This window comes from Aquarana catesbeiana, linkage group LG02 (assembly GCF_042186555.1).
Source record: "Aquarana catesbeiana isolate 2022-GZ linkage group LG02, ASM4218655v1, whole genome shotgun sequence".
NCBI classification, from domain to species: domain Eukaryota; kingdom Metazoa; phylum Chordata; class Amphibia; order Anura; family Ranidae; genus Aquarana; species Aquarana catesbeiana.
In genome coordinates, this window is record NC_133325.1 from 707,592,302 (window position 1) to 707,618,032 (window position 25,731).

The window sequence follows — 25,731 nt, forward strand, 5'->3', positions numbered from 1 at the left end:
GCCAGAACCCACCTTCCTGTACACAACGCACGCCAGAACCCACCTTCCTGTACACAACGCACGCCAGAACCCACCTTCCTGTACATAAAGCATGCCAGAACCCACCATCCTGTACATAACGCACGCCAGAACCCACCTTCCTGTACATAACGCATGCCAGAACCCACCTTGCTGTACATAACGCATGCCAGAACCCACCTTCCTTCCTGTACATAACGCACTCCAGAATCCTGCACTCTGTACCTAGCACTCGTCTGAACCCTACACTCTGTACCTAGCACTCGCCTGAACCCTATACTCTGTACCTCACACTTTCCTGAACCCTGCACTCTGTACGTAAGTGTCAGCAGGGTACAGACTGGTCTGCATATAATGTACAGTACGGTGTCAGTGTATAAGATCAGTCTGTATTGTATAATGACACTGTACTGTATTGGAGTGGGGGTTTGCATTGTGGATGGTAGGGGTTGTAGACAAAAATTCCTTGCACCGGCCCTGTCTATCCACATCCACACACAGCATCATCCATCCATCCCTCCAGTCTCCACAATGTATCCACATCCACGCCCAGCACCATCCATCTATCCATTCCTCCAGTCTCCACAATGTGGGCAGATTCGGTGGGACGGCCAGTGGGCGGGCCCTGGGGAATGTTGGTGATCAGGCCCCGGGGGGGCCCAGGCCTAAAGCTGTGTAAGGGGCCCCAAATAGGGCTGCGACTTCCGGTGGTCAGTCAACTTGTGCTTTCCAGGGACACCCAGGTTTCTCAGCAGTACCTTGTCATCCGGCTGTAGGTCCTGCACTGGTACCCTGAGGTCAAAGTTTATTTTGTTTCTCTGTCCTCGGACATATGAGGCAGCTTGAGCCTTAACATAGGCAATTTTCAGATGTCTCTGCAGGCGATCCACATACCCTCTGTGGGAAGTTGCTGAGGTATGGTCAAGGGATGTGCCGAAGTCCAAGTCTACTGGCAGCCGGGCCTACGGTCCGAACATCAAACTATAGGGAGATTAACCTGTGGCATCATTGGCGGTGCTGTTATAAGCATGCATAATAGCCACTATATGCTTGCTCCAGTGCTGCTTTTGTTCTGAACTTAGAATTCTGAGCATATCCAGGAGGATTCGGTTGAATCTCTCTGGTTGAGAATCTCCTTGAGGATGATACGGGGTGGTTTTAAAACTTGATCTTACAGGATCTAACAAATATCTATAAGCCTGAATGATTTTTGGCCATAAAATTTGATAAGGGGGGCTAACCCATCCATATGTACCACCTAATATCTCTATTTTGATGTGGAATGTCTCTGAAATTATGTGAGATCTAACGTTAAAACCACTTGATCTTACCGGATCTAATGAATATCTATTAGCCTGAATGATTTTTGGCCAGAAAATTGCAAGTTGGGGGGGGGGCTAACCTGTCCATATGTACCACCTAATATCTCTATTTTGATGTGTAATATCTCTGAAATTATGTGAGATCTAACGTTAAAACCACTTGATCTTACCGGATCTAACGAATATCTATTAGCCTGAATGATTTTTGGCCAGAAAATTTGATAAGGGGGGGCTAACCCGTCCTTATGTACCACCTAACATCTCTATTTTGATGTGGAATATCTCTGAAATTATGTGAGATCTAACGTTAAAACCACTTGTTCTTACCGGATCTAATGAATATCTATTAGTCTGAATGATTTTTGGCCAGAAAATTTGATAAGGGGGGGCTAACCCATCCATATGTACCGCCTAATATCTCTATTTTGATGTGGAATATCTCTGAAATGATGTGAGATCTAAAGTTAAAACCACTTGATCTTACCGGATCTAATGAATATCTATTAGCCTGAATGATTTTTGGCCAGAAAATTTGATAAGGGGAGCAGCCCCCCCTCATTAATCACTTAAGTCTTTAATTATGTGAGATCTAATGTTAAATCCATTTGATCTTACCGGATCTAACAAATAGCTTCCAAAATAGCTAACCGTTTGGTCAATTTTTTGATAAGGGGGGCTGATGACGGGTTAGCCCCCCCCCAGCAAATAACTGTTAATATTGCTTCTTCTGTGTGAGATCTAACGCAAACAATGGTTGATCTAACCTGATCTAACAAAGATCTAACAAACTGCATAAGATTTTTTCAAAAATTTTGATATGGGGGGCTAACCCGGTAGAGGTGTCAAATTCAGCTGTGCGGGAGAGCAGAGCCGATGCGTGTCCTTTCATATATATGTGCTACCTGCATGCAGCTCAGTGCTAGTACAGAAAAACAAAACAAATGGCTCATTCACGCTGTACAGGCCTCGGCACCCTTGAGGAAAAAAAACAACAGAAAAAAGTTCTGGCTTCAGGTACAGTTTAGGAACGGTGCCAGTCTAATATTAGACTAAACTCAAAAATGCACAGAGGTAGCTGGCATATAGAGCCCCACCAATACTGAAATGCAGACACAATCCTGCATTGCCATCTACTGGTCAGTTCTCATATTGCATATACACAGCATATCCAGCCTGGATGGTTAAAGTGGTTGTAAACCCATTACAACCACTTTAACCTACAGGTAAGCCTAGTTTAAGGCTGACCTGTAGGTGCAAGAAATATTTCCCAAACCTAAAAGGTTTAGGAGATATTTTCAGAAATAGTGGCACTGATGTCTACGGCGCATGCGCCGTAGACATTGGGCGCAGGCGCACTGAGCGTGCCATTTCTAACGGCGATTTCTAACGTGCCATTTCTAACGGCGATCATGTTGTTAATGGCGGCACCAGCTATGCATACTAGCTTATTATAACCTAGTCTTGCAGGGTGTATTTTTTTTTCAGAGGCTTTATTTCCTCTTTAAAGCCATATTAAACCCCTAAATTAAAAAAAGTTATATATCGCAGCTTACCAATCTTTTTTTTTTTTTTAACAAACAAAGGTGTTTTATTGTTGTCAAATAGGTTGAATAAAAAAGCATATCCATAGGTATAGTACATATCATCACATGGAATACATGTGTGTACATACAGATCCAGAAAATACAGTGAACAAGTACAACATGCAGCAAAAGTTTGCATACAGGTAGCATGTGGACTAGGTTAATACATTCCGCGTAGGTGTCTAGTAGTATACCTTTTACAGTTACCTATCTTAGGATATGAGATCCTCACAGTACGTTAATCAGAGCTCCATGGGGCCCAGACTTTTTCATATTTCCACTTACAGCCTCTGTTCAAATATGTAATCCTATACATGGGTAGTGCAGCTTTGATCAGTGCCTTCTAGGAGGAGATGGAGGGGGGGTCTGGTAGGATCCATTTGAGGAGGATTTCTTTTTTGGCATAAAAGAATAGGTATGCAATTAGTAGTTTTAAGTGGTGTGGTCTTTGCTCCTCATCGTGAACTCCCAGTAATGCCAACTCAGGTGACATTGGGAGTGCCAGTTGCAGTCTGGAGTTAACTTCCCTAAAGACCTTCGTCCAGTAAGTGGAAATTACAGGACAGTCCCAGAACATGTGGAAGAAGGTTCCTATATGTGCTTTACATTTGGGACACTCGGGGTCTTTGTCTGGGTACATCCTGTGAAGTCTTTGGGGCGTATAATATATACTATGCAAAAATTTTACCTGTATTAGCTTATCTCTAGAGGAGATGACCAATCTGGGGCCATACTTCAGGCAGTCCTCCCATCCCTCCCTATCTAGTGAGGGTATGTCACTGTGCCATGTTTCCCACAAACTTTCTATTTTTGGGGACTCATTGCCCAATAACGCACTATACAGAGTAGAAAGAGGCTTGGTTAGATCTCCTGGAGCCAATAGTTCCTCTATAGGATCAGCTTTGAGTGTGATCGGCCGGGGGAATTGGGCTCTAGTGGCATGTTTGAGCTGTAGGTATCTGAATGCCATCCAGGTTGGTAAATTATATTTAACCTTCAGATCCGCAGACTTCAGTAGGGTACCCTGGGGCATGATGTGGTCCAGTGTCATGATGCCAAACCTGGCCCACAACTGTGGATCCGGAATGGAACGAAGTTGTGATAGGGTGGTATTGCCCCACAAAGGTTGTGCCGGAGACCACTGATCCGGCCGCAAAAAGCGCCGCCGGGCAGCGGTCTAAACCCGCCACGTTACCCTGGTTGGTCCCGGTGTTGTCTCATATGCCCCGGGACCCCTATATGAAAAGCTGCGGAGCCCAGCGAGGGAGCCCAAGCAGTTCGCCTCCAGGCATACCGCCGCATTGGATCTATCCCCTTGGTACCACCACTGGACTGTCACTAGTACCGCCGCCCAGTAATAAACTTGAAAATTGGGTAGGGCTAACCCACCCAGGTGGGCAGATAGCCAGAGCATGGATCTGGCCAACCGCGGTATCGCCCCATTTCATATAAAGGAACCTATGCATTTGTTTATCTCTTTGAAGAAGCTGACTGGGATCCATATCAGGCAGTTTCTGAATAAATAATTAAATTTGGGTAATATGATCATTTTTAGTAGGTTAATGCGGCCTATCAAATTTAGTGGCAATTTTGACCATGTTGAACACTTGGATCTAAGGGTCGACAAGACAGGCATCAGATTTTTCCCCAAGAAGTCCGAGTGATGTTTTGTCACCTGGACCCCCAAATAACAAAATTCCTCAACCCAGCAGAGAGGAGTGGAGGCCGCCCCACGGATGGCTCCCTCATCTAGGGGGAAAAGTATTGACTTGACCCAGTTAATCCTCATACCTGAGTATCCTCCAAACGTGTCAAATATACGTAGGGCAGCTAAGAGCGAGGGGCCCACGTCGTTAAGGTATAGTAATGCGTCGTCCGCGTACACGGACAGCCGCTCCTCCAGCTTACCCAGCCGCAAGCCCAGCACATCTGGAGCATTTCTGACCAAAATGGCCAGAGGCTCCAGGGCCGAGGCAAAGAGGCTGGGGGAGAGCGAGCAACCCTGTCTCGTGCCACGGAAAAGGGGGCGAATGGCACTGACAGCCAGTTGTTCGTGCGAACCCGTGCCCTCGGCCCTAGGAGCTGGATACCATGTATAAATTTAGGGCCGAAGCCAAATCGACGTAAGACCTCCCACAGATAGGTCCATTCGAATGCCTTTTTAGCGTCTAATGAGGCGATTACCCTAGTGCCTTGGCAAGGATTTTTGCAAAAATCTTTGCATCAACGTTTAAAAGGGAAATAGGCCTATATGACGAGCAGTCTAGAGGATCCTTACCCGGCTTAGGGACAAAAACTATGACAGCCTCGTTCATTGAGTCTGGTAAGGCCTCAAGAGAATCAACGTTGGAGAATAATGTCTGTAATTTGGGAGCTAGTTCTGTGAAGGTAGAATAGAATTCAGAGGGCAACCCATCCGCCCCCGGAGCCTTCCCACTCTTCAGCCGTCCCATAGAAATCTGGACCTCTTCCAGCGTAACATTCTCCTCCAACCTCTTCCTGTCTCCCTCAGACAGGGCGGGAAAGGACACAGAGTCTAAAAAGGTCAGTAGGTCAGATTCTGTATAGTAAGCCCTAGATGTATATAGTTCTTCAATTTGTATCCTTAAGTCTAGCATCAGACAGATCACGTAGCGCCTGTTGCCAGGCTTGATATTGAGCCTCAGTCTGGTTGGAAATATAGTCAACCTCTAGTTTGATGGACCTACCCTCCAGCTCCTCCAGGGCCTGGGCTCTTTCTCGTTTAGTGCGTGATATCTTGGAGATAAATTCTCCTCTAACCCAGGCCTTAAAAGAATCCCAAAGTACTGGGGGAGGGGCTGAGTCAGTATTCTCAGTCCAGTAGTTGCATATGGATGCCGTAATAGGCTCCTGGAGCTTCTCCTCTGCTGCCCAGTAGCTAGAAAGTCGTCATAGGCGGGACCCAGAGGGAACAGTTAGTGTTAAAGAAAGACACAAGGGAGCGTGGTCAGAGATCCCTCTGGGAAGCATAGAGATATCCTGGACACATTGTAGGGCTGATCTAGATCCAAACGCCAGGTCAATTCTAGATAGTGTTTTAAAGGTGGAGGAGTGGCAGGTATGTTCCCTTTCTTTCAGGTGCGTGTGTCTACACACATCCGTAAGGGCGAAAGTGTCCGCCCACTGCCGGAGGTGAGGAGAGTCATGAGTTGACGTACACATCCTATCCACATCAGCGCATGGAACCATATTAAAATCACCCATCAGAAGTACCAAGCCGGTGTCCAGCTGGACTACCTTCTGCATAATGTCATGAAGGATTTGGATTGATGCCGGCGGGGGAAGATACAACCCAACCAGTACTATCATAAATGTTTGCGTGTACTATGACATACCTGCCCTCCTTATCAGTCTTTATAGCAATGGGTTTAAAGGGTAGGGATTTCCGGACCAGGATGCCGACCCCACGAGCATATGTAGAATAAGTGGGGTGATAGTTTAACCCCTCCCATGGTCTTTTCAAGGAGATTGTCTTATGACCCTGAAGATGGGTCTCTTGTAGAATGCAAATGTCAGGATTATGTTTCTGTAGAAAGCAGAACACCAGGGATTGTTTCACCGCTGAGTTTAGGCCCCTAACATTCCAAGAAATTACTGTAATTGGAGCCATTCGAGGTATATGGGAGAAATCAGTGTAGAGGTAGAAGGCTCGCGGGGCAGCATCCTGGCCCCATGCATGAGGAACACTGTAGCACATATGACACTGTACCAAATTACCTTAAGTATAGACATCACAAAACACCTGAGGTGACAAAAAAACACCTTTAACAATCCCAACCGTTTTCCTAACCCTCCCCCTCCCCGCATCCCAATCCCCAACCTAGGAATGCTTAGAACCCCAAACATTATACACCCAATGCTAGGGAGCGTGTACCAGTGGGTGTATATATACACTGAGGGGGGAGCGACCCCGCAGATCTGGAGAGGCTCCACTGCCAGTGCAGGAGAGAATCAACACAGTTATTAGGTTTCATCTCCATCCGTCAAATGTGCACCAAGAGATAACAAAACTCATACCCTTTACGCATTTAAACATGAGCGGGGGGGGGAATAGCATACGATTAGACCCCAAGAGAGAAACAATCCCATCCCCTTGAATAATAGTCCTTTTAGTCAGGGCTAAGGATAAACCTTCTGCATTAATATTTCACAGTCTGCACAGAAGTACAGGGCTACAGTACCTTTTACCTGACACTAGAGTCCGCCAGTGAGTCAGAAGTTAGTGCAAGATAAGTCTGGCCATTTTGGTCACTCTTCAGCAGGAGGAGTGAGACTCTGACACTAGGGTCCTCCAATGAGTCAGAAGTTAGTGTAAAGGAAGTCTTTCCAGTTTGGGCACTTTACAGCAGGAGGAATGAGACTCTGTGCAGGAAAAAAAAAAGGGGGGGGGGGAAGAAGGGGGGGGGACCCCCCCCCCCAACATATAAGGTAATCCCTGCAGCAGGAAACAGAATTTCGGCATAAGCCATGAAATCCGGAGTACTTAATGGTGAACAGAAACCTGAGTGTGCACAACTGCACAAGATCACCTGGTCTGTCCAGGGGCACTTTCTTCAAACATTGCAAACAAGTAGGTCAGGCACAACAGGTGCAACAGATGTAGAAGGCAACCTCACACCTGGAGGATGATCTCCCCCAGACATCCGCCCCAAGGTCCATCCGTCAGGTAATTTATGAACAGAAGAGGGGGGCTGTAATACTGAGGTAAGAGGTTGTTAAATGTGGGGAGACCAGCAGCCATCAGCGGTGCGGGGGGAGGGATTCTAGCCAGGCAGATGCATCTCTGGGAGAAATAAAAACCTTGTGGTTTCACTATCTTGAACCCGCAATCTTGCCGGGAACAGGATACTATACTTAATGCCCTTTACTCGCAAAGCAGCTTTTACTTGGTCAAAAGAGCGCCTCATTTTTTGCGTTTCCACTGAGTAGTCTGGGAAAATCAAAAGTTTGCTGATTTGATATGCCAGTTCCCCCTGTATGGTGTATGAATAAATAATATCCCTGATGCATGTGAAATTACTATTGTTGCAATGAGGCGAGGATTTTAAATGAATGAATGGATATATTAAATAAATAAAGGGAATGGAAATAGATGGTGTGAATCAAGTGCACAGAGCCTCCTTTCCTCCCTCTCTCCCCAGCACATAGAGACACTACTAATCCTTTACTTGCTATCCAGCTTGAATCCATTGGTACTTCACCTGCTGCCCAGCCAGATTCTACTGATCCTTTATACACTGACCAGCCTTACTTCATTGATATGCCACCAGCTATCAAATCTGATGCCACTGATCTTCTACCTACTGTTCAGGCTGACACTACTAATCCTTTACCCGCTATTAAGCTTGACTCCATTGGTACTTCACCTGTAGCCAGATTCCACTGATCCTTTACCCGCTGACCAGCCTGATACGCCACCAGCTATCCAGTCTGATGCCACTGATCCTCTACCTACTGTGCACTCTGACTACTAATCCTTTACCTGCTATCCAGCTTGAATCCATTGGTATTTCACCTGTTGCCCAGCCAGATTCCACTGATCCTTTACCCGCTGACCAGCCTGACTTCATGGATACGCCACCAGCTGTCAAATCTGATGCCACTGATCTTCTACCTACTGTTCAGGCTGACACTACTAATCCTTTACCCGCTATCTAGCTTTACTCCATTGGTACTTCACCTGCTGCCCAGACAGATTCCACTGATCCTTTAACCACTGACCAGCCTGATACGCCACCAGCTATCTAGTCTGATGCCACTGATCCTCTACCCACTGTCCACTTTGACTACTAATCCTTTACCTGCTATCCAGCTTGAATCCATTGGTATTTCACCTGTTGCCCAGCCATATGCCACTGATCCTTTACTGCTGACAAGCCTGATGTTGCTTATATTCCACCTGCTGCCCAGCCTGCCTCTGCTAGTTTTGTGCCTGCTGCCCAGTCAGTCTCTGGTACTAGGGTCAAGATATCACCAGCTCCAGAGGTCTAATACCTCTGCATCTTCATGCTTGTTGCATGCCTGGCATAGGTTACCCGTTTGGTCCAAGATTCCTGTAGACAACTTTCATGAGCCATTTAATTAGGTTGTGTAAAAGCCTGGTGGTCCAGATTTCTGCTTTTTATTTACAGCTCCAGTAGTAGAGGTGTTCTGGGTAAGGGCAGATTTCCATCTGAATTTTGTCCTAATCCAGTTGTAATGTGTGCCTCTGCGATTCCAAGGGCATTAGGGGACCTTTTCTGGGGAACCAATGTCTTGGTAAGACCTGGGTGACTGTTAAAATACACTTACACTTACAGCTCCAGTAGTAGAGGTGTTCTGGGTAAGGGCAGATTTCCATCTGACGTTTGGCCTGATCCAGTTGTAATGTGTGCCCCTGCCACTCCAGGGGCATTAGGGGACCTTTTCTGGGGAACCAATGTCTTGGTAAGACCTGGGTGACTGTTAAAATACACTTATGCCCTGTACACACGGTCGGACTTTGTTCGGACATTCCGACAACAAAATCCTAGGATTTTTTCCAACGGATGTTGGCTCAAACTTGTCTTGCATTCACACGGGCACACAAAGTTGTCGGAAAATCCGATCGTTCTAAACGTGGTGACGTAAAACACGTACGTTGGGACTATAAACGGGGCAGTGGCCAATATCTTTCATCTCTTTATTTATTCTGAGCATGCGTATCACTTTGTCTGTCGGATTTGTGTACACACGATCGGAATTTCCGACAACGGATTTTGTTGTCGGAAAATTTTATATTCTGCTCTCAAACTTTGTGTGTCGGAAAATCCGATGGAAAATGTGTGATGGAGCCTACACACGGTCGGAATTTCGGACAACAAGGTCCTATCACACATTTTCCATCGGAAAATCCGACCGTTTGTACGGGGCATTACACTTACAACTCCAGTAGTAGAGGTTTTCTGGGTTAGGGCAGATTTCCATCTGACTTTTGTCCTGATCCAGTTGTAATGTGTGCCTCTGTGACTCCAAGGGTGTTAGGGGACCTATGCTGGGGAACCAATTCCTTGGAAAGACTTGGCTGACTGGTAAAATGAAAAGCAGTATGGGTTAAGGGACTCCATGTTAAGCCTGCAGATAGTCCATGGGATCCCAGCATTGGGATATTTTCTGCCTTGTGGAGCTGCAAAATCCAAGTGTTGTAATTCTTAAAGGATCTGATCTGTGGGGAACTCAGCCAGCTTCCAGACTTCAGCAGCAGGGCACTCAGCCAGCTTCCAAACCCAGGTGGCAGGGCACCTAGCCAGTTGCCAGAACCTGGCGGCAGGGTATCCAACAGACTGAAGGACTATCAATTTTCAAATGTACTTTTTATCATATTATAGGGCACTTTTAATGCAGAACAGGTTGCTTTCAACCAAACTATAAACACATCATATGGGTGGTGTCATGGCTGATAAACTATACAACACCATGAGAACTGCAGATCAAACAGAAATTAAGATGGAAGCTTCCTTGCTTGTAAAGGATAAGAGGTCAGTGGGCGCAATAATAACCACCAACAATGGTGTCAGTAGAAGCAATATTAACCCCCAAGCATTGATGTCAGTGGACGCAATACCTGAACCTAGGTAATATTATGCCTATTTGGATGGACTGTGCCCGCACGGGAGTGCTAGAGAGCCGCAACCTGGGAGCTGCCTTGCAGCGCAACATCCACACCTCCAGTGGCTCTGGTGAAAACCAGATGGCTCCTTAGACCCTGTGACTCTGGCACACCTCTGTTTGCATGCGGTCACACTGCTCCAACTCTAAAAAATAATCACAAAAATAGCTGAATTAAAAGAAAAATTGAGTCCATTCAAAGATACATCAGAATACAAAGAAAAATCTGTTCAAATACAAAAGTTTTTGGCTAATGCTGAAAAACCAAGTATGCACCCAGTGCTGCCAACCTATTGTTAAGCAAATGGGAAAACAAAGCAATTTTCAGAAAAAATGTACTGGAGCTAGTTCTTTTCAAGAGCTTCATAGAAGACATTGTGATTCTATGGAGAGGAAGTGAGGACACATTGAAATTTTTTTTTAAATTGGAATACATAAATAACAATGAGTTGGTGTTCACTGGTAATTGGGATAAGCTGTCTATCAATTTTTAGGATCTGGTTATTTTCAAACAGGATGGCCATGTATACACTAAAACCTTCTTAAGGGAAACTGATAGAAACCGTTACATCCCAACAGTCAGCTGTCACCACCCGAAGTGGTTAGGGGGTATCCCCAAAGAGCAATTAATGCACATTAGGCACAATTGTAACAGAATAGATGATTATTTACATCAGACGAACTAATTTAAAGGTTTACTAATAAAGGGTTTAACAGGGAAATACTAAAATCAACACAAAAGCAGGTTAAAGAAATGAATAGAGATCTACTACTAGGAGATAAACCAAGAAATACAAAATTAAAAAAATGGGCATGAAACGACTTTTCTAATGGATTATACTAGAGATTACAGATCTATTGAAAATATCATAAAAAAATCAAATTCATAGGGACCAAGTGGGCTTCATGCCGACTTGACAAGCTGGTGACAATGTGCGAAGGGCAGTGCTTCTGTAACATATTGCTAAAACGCGCCAGATCCCTTTATGCTTTCTTTCCCTTGATATCAAGAAGGCCTTTGATTCTGTAGCATGGCCATATTTGCATTACTCCCTACAGAAATAGGGTTTTGGCCCACATTTTATAAAATGGATTGCATCACTTTATAATAAACCTAAACCATATATAAAATACGCAGGGTACAGGTCAGACTCCTTCAATATAGAAAAGGAGTACACGTCAGGGTTGCCCACTATCCCCCCTCCTATTTTCTCTTCTAATAGAACCCCTAGCTCAACAAATCAGAACCAATCCTACGATAACAGGTATAGAAATAGGGGGATATCAGCACAAACTTTGTATGTTTGCAGATGATATCCTGCTGTTTCTATCATCTACATAAGTCTCAGGCCCTAATCTCCTGCCCGTTCTCAATAGGTTTGTGGCCTTTTCCGGCCTTGTAATTAATCCTAAGAAATGCCTGGCTCTTAATTTATCCCTCTCCAATATGGATGTGGTTGCAGTTAAGAATGGTCTCCCCTTTACCTGGGTGGAAATCGATTCTGTATCTTGGAATACACCTCACAGCTTCTAATACAGACCTATTCAAAGCCAACTATCCTCCGATACTGGGACAGGCCTATTGAAACAATGGTCACACCTTCCATTATCATGGATAGGTAAGATTAATGTAACAAAAATGACGATTCTGCCCAAACTATTATATTTGTTCAGAGTCCTAGAGATCCCAATTCCTTCCTATTATTTGAGACTAGTACAGAAAAGGCAAACAAGATATTTGGGGGAGACAAGAAGAGGAGGCGCCTCTGGGTGCAGACTGTATAACAGGTTTTAATCAAACAAGAGTTGTAAACATAACTCACATTTTTTCAGTAAAAAAAGGCACGGTATGGTCCAAAACAATGGGGGGCATCAGTGATGTCAGTCCCCTGGAAGCTAGTGGATGTGCTTTCTCTGTACTCGTCTCCAGAACCACAAGATGGTATTCAGTCGGCAACGGTGAATGGGCGTCAAAACGAGGCTTGGGATGCAGACTGGAATCCAGGCGGAGGGTGATGACGTCACTGGAAATGCAACGCGTTTCTCGAGCTGGCAGGCCGTGGATAGCGTGATGGTCGCACTCCTTTCTCAAGCTGATTGACAGGGACCACTAACAGGGAATATATACAGTACCTGACCGCGAGATTGTGTTTCCAGCGCGATCCCATCGTTCTCAGCGACAGGGTACTGTGCATCTCGTGCTGGCTCGCTCATCGGGAAAGGAAAACTGTTTTTTCCTTTCGCGATCAGCGACAGGCAGTGCTGACAGCTGTCTGGTATGAATCAAGAGGGGGAACGCCGCGCCAAATTTTAAATATAAAAAAGGCGTGGGTTACCCCCCCAGGGGCATACCAGGCCCTTAGGTCTGGTATGGATTTTAAGGGGAACCCCCTACGCCGAAAAATTGGCGTGGGGTTCCCCCCCAAAATCCATACCAGACCCTTATCCAAGCACGCAGCCTGGCCGGTCAGGAAAGGAGGTGGGGACAAGCGAGCGCTCCCCCCGAACCATACCAGGCCGCATGCCCTCAACATGGGGGGTGGGTGCTTTGGGGCAGGGGGGCGCCCTGCGGGCCCCCCCACCCCAAAGCACCTTGTCCCCATGTTGATGAGGACAAGGGCCTCTTCCCGACAACCCTGGCCGTTGGTTGTCGGGGTCTGCGGGCGGAGGGCTTATCGGAATCTGGGAGCCCCAGATCCCAGCCCCCCACCCTATGTGAATGAGTATACCCCTACCCATTCACCTGGGGGAAAAAGTGTCAGCGGAAGACAGCGTCATATCAACATCGGAAGAAGAGAAGAAGGAACAAGGCGGCGAAGACCAGGCCACCGCTAGCGGCAGAAGATAGTGGAGGAGCCCGGCAGAAGAACCGGACACCGGGAGAAGAGGCCGGAGAGCGGGAGAAGAAGCGGACACCAGGAGAAGAGGCCCGGAGAGAGCGGAGAAGTCGGAAGAAGACCCCCGAAGTCGGAAGAAGACACTTTTCCCCCAGGTGAATGGGTAGGGGTACCATGTACCCCATACTCATTCACTTAGGGTGGTTGGATCTGGGGGCCCTCTTATTAAAGGGGATCCCAGATTCCGATAAGCCCCCCCCCGCAGACACCGACAACCAACAGCCAGGGTTGTTGGGAAGAGGCCCTTGTCCTCATCAACATGGGGACAAGGTGCTTTGGGGTGGGGGGGCCCACAGGGCGCCCCCCTGCCCCAAAGCGCCCACCCCCCCCCCATGTTGAGGGCATGTGGCCTGGTACGGTTCAGGGGGACGCTCGCTTGTCCCCACCCCCTTTCCTTACCGGCCGGGCTGCGTGCTCGGATAAGGGTCTGGTATGGATTTTGGGGGGCACACCCACACCGATTTTTCGGCGTAGGGGGTTCCCCTTAAAATCCATACCAGACCTAAGGGCCTGGTATGCCCCTGGGGGGGAACCCACGCCATTTTTTTATTTAAAATTTTGCACGGCGTTCCCCCTCATGATTCATACCAGACAGCTGTCAGCACTGCCTGTCGCTCATCGTGAAAGGAAAAAACTGTTTTACTTTCCCGACGGGGCTCGCAGGTGTCAAATCTCGCCGATAACAGCGGCGAGATTGACACAATATTGTGGTCATCTACTGTAGGGGGAGGGAAGGGGAGTGGCCAGAGTGTGGAATTAGCCTTGTGTAATGGTGCATCACTGTGATGTGATACCTCAGCACACGAAAGGGAACGTTATGTAAAACAGTTTAGCATCATAAAATATCATTAGAAGGCAAAAATGGTGAGCAGCAATCATGGGTTATAATAAACATGATAAGACAAACACACAATAGAAATAGTATACAAATATGGTAAAAGAGCAAATTATTAAGAACAACAATAAAATCAATTAGGAATATGTGGGGAAGAGTATGGTGTATGAATAAATAATATCCCTGATGCATGTGAAATTACTATTGTTGCAATGAGGCAAGGATTTTAAATGAATGAATGGATATATTAAATAAATAAAGGGAATGGAATTAGATGGTGTGAATCAATGGGAATAAAATGTATGGGATGAAGTGAGGCAGTAAAAGGGCCAAAATAAAAGAAAAAAAAAGGGGGTGGACAATGGGGGATATATGGAAATGTGTATAGATAAATAAATTGATATATTAACAATATGGTGTGGGCAGAGGGTAATGTATGTATGCATGTGTGGATGTAAACTTAAAGGCATACTATATGTGAAGAGGTAAGATGGGAGGGAGGGGAGGAGGGAAAGAAAAAGAAGGGAAGGAAGAACGAACTGGGGGGAGGGAGGGGAGAGGGCTGGAAAAAATGAGGAGGGGAGCAAGAGTGTGGAGGTAAAAAAGGAGGAAAAGAATAAAGGAAAAAAAGGGGAGGGGGAAAAAAAGAGAGAAAGGAAGAGGGAGGGGGCAAATGGGTGAGGGAGAAGGAGAATTGGGAAGAGGGGGTGGGGGAGGGAGGGTTTTGAGAAGGAAAGGGGTATGTGCAGCCATACTCACAGAGGGCCCGCCACCCCCATGGGGGGAATGAGGGAATGAATGGGAGGCCAACCTATAGGTTATATATGGAAAAAATTGGTTAGATTTCATAGAGATCGTGGTGGATAAGGTTAAAACTGAGGATAAGTCAAATATAATACTATACAATAATGTATCTAAAATGGTAGTAAAATGGCTATAAGAACAGAGATAAATGAGGGGATGTTAGGTATTAAAGAATGGTAGATACTTCAATATATTCATTGATTCCTCCTGGCGAAAGGACATCAAGGCGGTAGATCCAGTAAGTCTCTCTCGCTCATAGTTTTTTAAAACATTCAGCTATCGGGAGAGATCTAGAGATCTGTTCTATAACCCAGACTCTCAGCCTAGTGGTGGAGTCTTGGTGGGCCACAGCAAAGTGTCTGGGAACGCTGTTCCACCCTCAGTGTACCTCCTCTGCTCTCCAAAGCATTGTCTGAGGGGCCGGATGGTACGGCTGACGTACATTAGGCCACATGGACAGGTGAGGCAGTATACTACGTAATTGGAAGAGCAATTATAGAAATCTTTCAAAGGATAAGTATTTCCTTTGGTGCAAAACGATTTCTGGCCATGTGCTACAAATTTGCACGTTTTACACAGTTTTGTGCAACATTGGTACATCCCTACCAAGGGAATGAGAGTGACGGCTGCATCATCTTTAATGCATCTTTTAGGGTGTGCCCCTCAAATATCTTGTTTGTCTATTGTATGGATTTTGACCAAATCCTTTTGGGCAGGAGCACCCCACTCCCTCATCAGTGCCTCTCATTAGTGTCCACCTGTGTCATGAGTGGAGACCTTTAGTTCTCCCATATAGAGGAGTGCAGGCATGTACTGGCCATCGGGACTACCAGGAGTTTCCCGGTGGGCCGATGGCTCAGTGGGCCGGCTTCAGTGACAGCGGACCGCCACCCCTCCGCTCCTCTGTCTCCCCGCCGCGCTCACCTCCTCTCCCTGCCTAGTTATGAAGCGGACTGAATAATGACATGCTCCTCGGGAGTCGGCACTGAGAAGCTCATCATACGATCTGGACGGAGGGCTCAGGACAGCCACACAAAGCTGTGAAATAAGCTTCCTCTGCACTCGTTCTCCTGCTCTTTTTTTTCCCCACTCTCCATCCTGTCTGCTGCCGCGGAGAATCTAGATGGAGAGCAGGAAAGGAAAGAGCAGGAGAACGAGTGCAGAGGAAGCTTATGTCACAGCTGTGTGTGGCTGCCCTGAGCCCTCCTTCCGGATCGTATGATGAGCTTCTCAGTGCCGACTCCCGAGGAGCATGTCATTATTCAGTCCGCTTCATAACTAGGCAGGGAGAGGAGGTGAGCACTGCGGAGGGACCAGAGCAGCATGGGGGGGGGGGGGGGGATAGAGGAGCATGGAGGATCAGAGCTGCATGGGGAATAGAGGAGCATGGGGACCTGAGCAGAAAAGGGGGGAAGGGGAATAGAGGAGCATAGGGGGTCTGACCAGAGCAGCATGGGGGGAATAGAGGAGTATGGGGACCTGAGCAGCATGGGGGGAAGGGGAATAGAGGAGCAGGGGGGACCAGAGCTGCATGGGGGGAATAGAGGAGCATGGGGACTTGAGAAGCATGGGGGAAGGGGAATAGAGGAGCATGGGGGACCAGAGCAGCATGGGGGGGGGAATAGAGGAGCATGGGGACCTGAGCAGCAAAGGGGGGGGGGATATAGAAGCATGGGGGACCAGAGCAGCATGGGGGGAATAGAGGAGCATTGGGACCTGAGCAGCATGGGGGGAAGGGGAATAGAGGAGCATGGGGGACCAGAGCAGCATGGTGGGGAATAGAGGAGCATGGGGACCTGAGCAGCAAAGGGGGGGATTAGAGGAGCACGAGGGACCAGAGCAGCATTAGGGGGGGAGAGGAGCATGGGGGGACCAGCAGAGCACATGGAGGACCATAGGAGCAGGTGGGGGACCAGCGGAGTACATGGGGGACCAGCGCAGCATGCGGGTGACCAGCGGAGCACATGGGGACCAGCGCAGCATGGGGGAAAAATAGTTGAGCACGGGGGACCAGAGCAGCATGGGGGAATAGAGGAGCATGGGGGGACCAGAGAAGCACAGGGGTACCAGAGCAGCCTGGGGGGAACAGAAGATCAGGAGAGGAATGCAGAAGCATGTGGGGGACCAGAGAAGCAGGGGGGTACCAGAGGAGCACAGGGGGGACCAGAGAAGCACGAGGGTACAGAGGAGCATGGGGGGGAACAGAGAAGCATGTGGGGGAACAGAGAAGCAGGGGGAGGACCAGAGGAGCACAGGGGGGGCAGAGGAGCATGGGGGGACCAAAAGGAGCATGGGGGAGGGGACAGACAGCTGACTCAACAGCTATGGCCTGGGCGTTTCTCACTTCTGTCTAATCTTGTCCCATTGGGGGGGCAACAAACTGATTTTTTGCCCCGGGTGAAATAATGAGTAACTTCCCCACCGGTACCAGCCTTTCTACTCTAATAAAGTAGAACGGCTAATGGCTAGTGAAGGGGGAGGGGGGGCTTGGGTGGCCATCAGGGTTGGCCGGCTGGGAGGAGGGGCGGGTTTGTCCGGCCGGCATGGGAGAAACCTGTCAAAGTGGGCCGGTCTGGATGAAGTCCAGGGCCAAATTTTTGTCCTAGTCCAGCCCTGGAGGAGTGTATTGCTCCCATGGTTCAGAGAAGCAGGATCTCACAGTCTATGGATAGTGTAGGACCCACTAATCATGGGGTACTTTGTCGCAGTAAGTGGGCTTAAGCACCATATAGCAATATGTGTGACCAAATCCCCATATTTTTTGATAATGTTTTTTGAAAATGTCTAGGTGTTTTAAATAGCCATGCAGGAGGTAAATGTCTTTTTTGCATGTGTGCGCTGTAATATTTTGTTCTGTTGTATGGTCTTATGGCTGCACCATCTTTAACCACTTGGCGACCGCCTAATGCAGATATACTGCGACAGAATGGCACGGGCAGGCAAAATCACGTACCTGGTACGAATGACAATCTTCCTCTGCCTCTGTAATGTAAACAGCGGCAGAGGAAGTAATGTCATCTCTCCTCGTGTCGGTCTTTTTCGTTCCGGCACCGAGGAGAGAAAACATCCAAGTGCACCAGCACTACACATACAGTAGAACACTCTAGGCACACTTTTCACCCCCCATCACCCCCCGATCACCCCCCTGTCACAGTGACACCAATAGCATTTTTTTTTTTTACTGATTATTGCATTGGTGTTAGTTTGTGACAGTTATAAGTAGTAAGGCAGTTAGGGTTAGCCCCCTTTAGGTCTAGGGTACCCCCTAACCCCCCAATAAAGGTTTAACCCCGTGATCACCCCCCGTCGCCAGTGTCACTAAGCGATAGTTTTTCTAATCGCTGTATTAATGTCACAGGTGATGCTAGTTAGGGAGGTAAGCATTTAGGTTCGCCGTCAGCGTTTTATAGCGTCAGGGACCCCCATATACTACCTAATAAAGGTTTTAACCCCCTGATTGCCCCCTAGTTAACCCTTTCACCAGTGATCACCGTATAACTGTTACGGGTGACCCTGGTTAGTTAGCTTGTTTTTTATAGTTTCAGGGCACCCGCCGTTTATTACTGAATAAAGGTTTAACCCCCTGATCGCCCGGCAGTGATATAAGCTAAGTTTTAGGGTCAGATAGGGTCTGCGTCGCCCCAGGCAGCGTCAGGTTAGTGCCAGTAGCGCTAACACCCACGCACGCAGCATACACCTCCCTTAGTAGTATAGGATCTGAACAGATCAATATCTGATCTGATCAGATCTATACTAGCGTCCCCAGCAGTTTAGGGTTCCCAAAAACGCAATGTTAGCGGGATCAGCCCAGATACCTGCTAGCACCTGCATTTTGCCCCACGGCCCAGCCATGCCCAGCCCACCCAAGTGCAGTATCGATCGATAACTGTCACTTACAAAAGTCTCAGGCCCCAATCTCCTGCCCGTTCTGAATAGGTTTGTGGCCTTTTCTGGCCTCATAATTAACCCTAAGAAATGCCTGGCTTTTAATTTATCCCTCTCCAATATGAAATTGGTTGCTAAGAATGGTTTCCCCTTTACCTGGGTGGAAAAATCGATTCTGTATCTTGGAATACACCTCACAGCTTCTAATACAGACCTATTCACAGCCAACTATCCTCCGATACTGAGACAGGTCACAGACCTATTGAAACAATAGGTTTCCATTATCATGGATAGGTAAGATTAATGCAACAAAAATGACGATTCTGCCCAAACTATTATATTTGTTCAGAGTCCTAGCGATCCCAATTCCTTCCTATTATTTGAGACTAGTACAGAAAAGGCAAACAAGATATTTGGGGGAGACAAGAAGAGGAGGCGCCTCTGGGTGCAGACTGTATAACAGGTTTTAATCAAACAAGAGTTGTAAACATAACTCACATTTTTGTCGTAAAAAAAGGCACGGTATGGTCCCAAACAACGGGGGGGCATCAGTGATGTCAGTCTCCTGGAAGCCAGTGGATGTGCTTTCTCTGTACTCGTCTCCAGAACTGCTAGATGGTATTCAGCCGGCAGCGGTGAATGGGCGTCAAAACGAGGCTTGGGATGCAGACTGGAATCCAGGCGGAGGGTGATGACGTCACTGGAAATGCAACACGTTTCTCGAGCTGGCAGGCCGTGGATAGCGTGACGGCTGCACTCCTTTCTCAAGCTGATTGACAGGGACCAGTAACAGGGAATATATACAGTACCTGACCTCGAGATTGTGTTTCCAGCGCGATCCCATCGTTCTCAGCGACAGGGTACTGTGCATCTCGCGCTGGCTCGCTCATCGGGAAAGGAAAACTGTTTTTTCCTTTCGTGATCAGCGACAGGCAGTGCTGACAGCTGTCTGGTATGAATCAAGAGGGGGAACGCCGCGCCAAATTTTAAATATAAAACCCGCGTGGGTTCCCCCTCAGGGGCATACCAGGCCCTTAGGTCTGGTATGGATTTTAAGGGGAAACTCCTATGCCGAAAAATTGGTGTGGGGTTCCCCCCCAAAATCCATACCAGACCCTTATCCGAGCACGCAGCCTGGCCAGTCAGGAAAGGGGATGGGGACGAGCGAGCGCCCCCCCCTCGTGAACTGTACCAGGCCCCATGCCCCACACCGATTTTTAGGTGTAGGGGGTTCCCCTTAAAATCCATACCAGACCTAAGGGCCTGGTATGTCCCTGGGGGGAAACCCACGCCGTTTTTTTATTTCAAATTTGGTGCGGCGTTCCCCCTCATGATTCATGCCAGACAGCTGTCAGCACTGCCTGTCGCTCATCGTGAAAGGAAAAAACTGTTTTACTTTCCCGATGAGCGAGCCAGCTCGGCGCTGGCTCCCGCGACGGGGCTCGCAGGTTTCAAATCTCGCCGGTAACAGTGGCGAGATTGACACAATATTGCGGTCATGGATTACAATCGATTTACATGGATCACTGTGACATAAAATTGTGGCATCAGAATATTCACTTCGATGTTCTAAGTCTCTGATATCAAAATACGACTACAAAAGTAAAAAAAAAAAAACTACAAATACTTAATGGAATTGCAATACAGCATTATATGATTAGAATGACATAACAATACTGATTATGACTTTGCAATATTTACTGTAGCATTATAATGCAATGTGATATTACAATGCTTACTACAATATTAGTAAATGCAGATGTCATGCCATAATCTACCTATAGGAATCAGGCAGAATTTTATGCAATTTTATGGCATTTTTATTATTACTATTTTTTTTTGCTAGTAATGGCGGTTATCTGCAATTTTTATCAGGACTGCGACATTAAAGCGGACAGATCGGACACTTTTGACACATTTTTGGGACCATTGACATTTATACAGCGATCAGTGCTATAAAAATGCACTGATTACTGTGTAAATGTCACTGGCAGGGAATGGGTTAACACTAGGGGGCGATCAAGGGGTTAACTGTGTTCCCTCAGTGTGTTCTAACTGTACGGGAATAGGAGTGACTAGAGGAGATGACAGATTGTTGTTCCTAGCTAGTAGGAACACACGATCTGTCTCTCCTCTCCTCACAGAACAGGGATTTGTGTGTACATACACACGTCCCTGTTCTGGCTCTCCTTCTGGCTCTCGTGCCGCCGGTCATCACGGCCATGCTCATCGGTTCCCCCCGCAGTGCTTCTATCCCCGTTTAAAGGGCTGACGTACAGCTACGACGGCTTGCGGGAACGTGCCGACCTGCTGCTGTATAATAACGGCGGCTGGTCAGCCAGCGTTTAAGCAGTCTGTGATACTAGATGCAAGAATTGTGATAAATATATAAAGCAGCGCTAAAAAATTTAACTCAATATTGTGAAAACGCTAAAATTAATCAATATAATGACAATAAACTAATTAGGTGAAAAACGTGTATAAAGAAATCACACCAAATATGTAAATAAGTGCCCATAAGAGCCCATTCATAAGGGCTAAAAGGAAAAATATATGTGAAACAAGAAAGTCCAAAGGAAACAAATTATTCACGATTTATTTGCTCCACCAGTGTCCCCACAATCACAATTCATAGTGCTTCCACATCCAGGTGACTCCAAGTATTAAAGCCTCTTAGCGGATGGGTGTGGACCATCATATAATATGGTCAAATGCGCGTGTTACATCTCCTTATGAAGGGAAACTCCAAAGCGAGAAACGTGATCCAGTCAGGGTTGGTTCATCAGCAGGATGAAAAATAAAAATAAACAACATATACGGCAATAGTGTCATCCATAAAAAACATTTATTCAAAAAATAACAAGTGAAACTTGCAAAGGAAATTGCACTAACCAAATTATTGGGCAATAGATTTAAAAAACTTGCATATAGCAATAAAAACAGATAAAATTGCTCACCCAAAAAGCAGCAGGCTGTGTGGCTGCACCGTACTCTCCCGCCGGTCAGCAAGCGTGCGTGATGATGAAGCGTTGTAGCCATGCCCAACTAGTTTCGTCAAAGAGATGACGTCGTCGGTGGACTGGCTTATGGTCATGGTTGTCACTGGCAGCAGGTACTCGGAGCACAAGCTCTGCATCTCTTGTTGGATGCCTTGGTTCTCAGCTGTGCCGGTCCTCACTGGCAGGGAACAGGAGTCCTATGCAAGGTAATCTGGAACATACTTTTTTACTGAAAGAGTAAAGACAGACACTTGTGGAGTTGATTTACTAAAGGCAAATAGACAGTGCACTCTGCAAAGTGGAGTTGCTCCAGAGCTTAGTAAATGAGGGGAAATTCTCCTAACTTCCATCATTTAATCATGTGCAAGCAATCACATGCTTCACTTCATTTACTAAGCCCTCTGGAGCAAATGCCCTTGCAGAGTGCAACTGCACTTACAAAGTGCACAGCCTTAAAGTGGATGTAAACCCAATGTCATCCTTTCTAAACTACTGGCATAGGGGTTATCTATAAGGATATACATGCCTCCTGCATGTACCTTTACCTGTCAAAGGTCTCCCCTCTGTCTGTTATTTGAACCGAAAAACTGCAGATTCTGTGGGTGGGTCTGTTGTCTGGAGCTCGGTGGGTGGAGTCCTGATGTCAGTAGACTCCCCGCCCACCTCTACACTCCCCTTGTCAATATGCATTTTCTCCTGTGTATTTCTAACACTGAACTTCTGCTATGATCTCTAACATCCAGTGAAAAGACAGGAAAGTAACCACATGACTTCAGCATGCCAAATCATGTTGAGGTGTGGAACAGCCAATCCTTGCAGAGCTGCTGAAGAAAGGAGTGGGGGAGGGAATTAAAAAATACTGCATGTCTCTTAGGCTGAAACACGATATGTAAATCACCTGTCACTCACAGCAAGCGGGAGGATTTGACAAAGTTTTTCTCAGTTTGTCAAGATTTTTCTCACTGAACAATAAAAGAGGATTGCTCAGAGATGGATTAACTCTGTGTGGCAAGACTGGGCTCAAATGATCGGAAATCTTATACTCTACAGTATGATATCAAAAAAAAAAAAAAATTTGGGTTTACATCCACTTTAAGTAAATCAACCCCTTTGATTCTTACAGCGCTGGCTGTAGTATCCTCATAGGAACGCCCACAAATTGGGCTTCAGCTTGGAGTACAGTCAGCTTTAACAAGAACAAAGAAAGGGACTGAGTGCTATATGCACTTGGTCCTCTGGGGGATTTGAATTTTTTTTTCTATATTTTGGTGATACTTTAAAAGTTGTAATTTTAAAATTAACAGATACATGAGTGCTATTTTTGAAAAGATGGTTGCTCCTTTATTTACAGTACAAGCTTTGCAGAATGAATAGGAATCTGACACTTCTAGGAGTGTTGGATGCTAACATCCTCCAGCCCCCGCAGCTGTCACATTGCATATAAGCAGCTTCTGCTTTCAGACTGAATTGTCAGTGTGTGGTTTTGCAGGGAGGTGTACACATGACCCCAGGTATCACTTACAGGTAGCTCCTGAGTGTCTCTGCCTGTGTACACTCCCTGCAACATTGCACACTATTAATGATTGAGAAGGAGTCTCTCTTAACCACTTGCAGACCGACTCACGCTGATATATGAAGGAAAAGTGGCACGGGTGTGCAAAATGACGTACCCGTACGCCACTCCATCATCGGCGGCTAGCGGGAGCATCCCCGCGGACTCGATGTCCGCCGGTGGCCCACGATCGTGGCACGGAGAGGCAGGACAGGGAGATGCCTATGTAAACAAGGCATTTCCCTGTTCTGCCTAGCAACATAACAGGGATCTACTGCTCCCAGTGATCAGGAGCAGTGATCTCTGTCATGTTCTTGTGAGCTCATCCCCTCTACAGTTTGAACACATCTAGGGAACACACTTGATTGCCCCCTAGTGTTTAACCCCTTCCCTACCAGTGACTGTGACGGCATAAGGGGGCGGAGGAGCCTGGCAGAAGACCCGGAGAACGTGGAGAACAGGTTGAACAACAGGAGAAAAGGCCGGAGACAGCAGAGAAGAACCGGAGAGACCCCCCGAAGTCGGAAGAAGATCCCGAAGGCGGAAGAAGACCCCCGAAGCCGGAAGAAGACCCCCGGAGCTGTCTAATAAATTACTTTAAAAACCTGTGCAGTGTGTTTTTTGATTGACACTTTTTCCCTAGGTGAATGGGTAGGGGTACCATGTACCCCATACTCATTCACATAGGGTGGGGGGCCGGGATCTGGGGGCCCCCTTATTAAAGGGGGCTCCCGGATTCCGATAAGCCCCCCCCTGCAGACCCCAACAACCAATGGCCAGGGTTGTCAGGAAGAGGCCCTTGTCCTCATCAACATGGGGACAAGGTGCTTTGGGGTGGGGGGGGCCCGCAGCACGCCCCCCTTCCCCAAAGTACCCATCCCTCATGTTGAGGGCATGCGGCTGGTACGGTTTAGGGGGGGGGGGGGGGCGCTCGCTCGTCCCCAACCCCTTTCCTGACCGGCCGGGCTGCGTGCTCGGATAAGGGTCTGGTATGGATTTGGGGGACCCCCCCACGCCGTTTTTTTGGCGTAGGGGGTTCCCCTTAATATCCATACCGGACCGAAGGGCCTGGCATGCACCCAAAGGGGGAACCCATGCCGGTTTTTCTCGCGCTGCTTTAATAGGAAGATGTATTTTTCCTATTGGAGCTTCGCCGAGAACCAGCGCGATCCTATCGCGCTGGAAACATTCTCGCGTGCAGGTACTCCTGTGTGTGCGCTAGTTCACACGCTGGATTAAGGATTAGGGTGACCACATTTCCAAACTACCATTCAGGGACCCCCCCCAAAGATGATTTTTGATACTTTTTTTGGCCAATTTTTGGGGCAGGGGCAGTGGCGTCTTATGCAGACAGTGGGCCTGTGTGCAAGATCACAAGTGGGCTCTAGGATCACTTTTCAGAGGGACTACCGCAGGGAGTACAGCAGGTCTATCCCCCCCTTACATCCTCCTCCAGGGAGTGTGTCCCTTAGTACTACTGTACTACTGTACTAAGGGGCACTCCGAGGGTTGTAAAGGGGCTCTCTGGAGGATGTAAGGGGGCACTCTGGAGGATGTAAGGGGGCTCTCTGGAGGATTTAAGGGGGCACTGTGGTGGATGTAAGGGGGCACGCTGGAGGAGGTAAGGGGGCACGCTGGAGGATGTAAGGGGGCACTCTGGCGGTACTAACTTAGCCATAGCCTCCTTACATCCTCCAGAGTGCCCCCCTGACATCCTCCAGAGTGCCCTCTTAGTGCCTCCTTACATCCTCTGGAGTGCCCCTTACATTCTCCTCCAGAGCGCCTTTTTAATACCTTCAGAGTGCCCCCTTACATCTTCCTCCACAGTGCCCCCTTAGTACTACTGTTCATCCATGCTGAAGGATGTCAGTGGGCACTCTGGAGATGGTAAAGGGGCACTCTGAAAAAAGTAAAGGGGCACTCTGGAGGCAACCTGGAGGTTTTAATGGGACACCCTGGAGGATGTAAGGGGACACTCCAGAGGCACTAAGATAGTACCTCCAGAGTGCCCCATTCAGAGAGCCCAGAAGAGCGATGGCCATTAATCATGCCATGTCAATGATAGGAGCAGAGTACACCGCCGACCTCACGGCCACCCTATTCCAGTCCTGCTTGCGCTCTCCCTGCCACAGCCCCATGTTATCTGTACCTGTGACTGCAGCTCTTTGTCGGTGTCACTTGCTCTTGGT